This window comes from Penaeus monodon, chromosome 21 (genome assembly GCF_015228065.2).
Source record: "Penaeus monodon isolate SGIC_2016 chromosome 21, NSTDA_Pmon_1, whole genome shotgun sequence".
NCBI classification, from domain to species: domain Eukaryota; kingdom Metazoa; phylum Arthropoda; class Malacostraca; order Decapoda; family Penaeidae; genus Penaeus; species Penaeus monodon.
The window spans coordinates 4359078-4359913 of record NC_051406.1 but is presented as its reverse complement, the minus strand read 5'-3'; the positions used below and the strand labels follow the sequence as shown (position 1 = coordinate 4359913).

General features: G+C 29.7%; 1 protein-coding gene across 1 annotated transcript in view; it reads left to right on the top strand.

The window, feature by feature from the left end:
- LOC119586132 (mitogen-activated protein kinase kinase kinase 7-like) overlaps nt 1-117 on the top strand; it is a gene marked incomplete in the record, with an annotated part of 88760 nt that extends 88643 nt beyond the window's left edge. The window contains 1 exon segment of the mRNA XM_037934824.1: nt 1-117.
- Between the last annotated feature and the right edge of the window lie 719 nt (nt 118-836).

Below are 836 nucleotides of genomic sequence, written 5' to 3'. Positions count from 1 at the left end.
AGTTAATTGGATTTATGTATAGATATTGGATCAAAGGATTTATTACTTTCTGATCTTCAAAGGGTTCAGATGTATAGAAATTTTCATCTTGTATGATGTTTTTGTATTTTAGAAAAAGTGAAAAAAAAATTCTTGGATGGGAGATCCAGGGCTGCAAGTTCGAGCAGCTGAAAAAGAGAAGAAAGTAGGCATTAACTTTCCTTTTCTTCCCCACTTTCATGTTTCTTCCTTAACAGGTACTGAGTTGAATCTATGGACACTTATTCTAGACTGTAGGTATCAGATAAAACACATTGTCAATTTATTTAGAACCAAATTTTAGTCTTTTAAGTTGTAATTTTGGCACTTATTTAATATTCATTTTAGAATCACCTGATATGACTTATTTATTGATGTATAATATTTTGGAGTTGATTCTTGCAACTCTAAAAAGTATGCATTTTTAGGCTAGACTATTTTTTAATGGTAGAAGATCACATCACAAGAGGTGTGGCGACGCACTCTTGTTCATATTTCTAGTTTGATCCTTCAATTTAAATTTTCTTGCATTAACTCGGTTAAGAAAGGAAAATATGAAGGATGTAATGACTTGGCACTGGTGAAAAAAAGTTCTTAATTTTTTTCATATGAATATCTGTAACTTATTTTATTGAGGTTTTATATGGAGCAGGAATATATTCTGTGATAAAGAAGGTAATACAAAAGACATTTTAACAATGATATGTATGGATGTTCTGCATTTTTTATTTTATTATGTGCTATGAGTGAAAAGGAGCTTTTTAAAAGCTAGTCAAACCATAACCAGGAATTGTAGGGATTTTGTATATTATATTTAA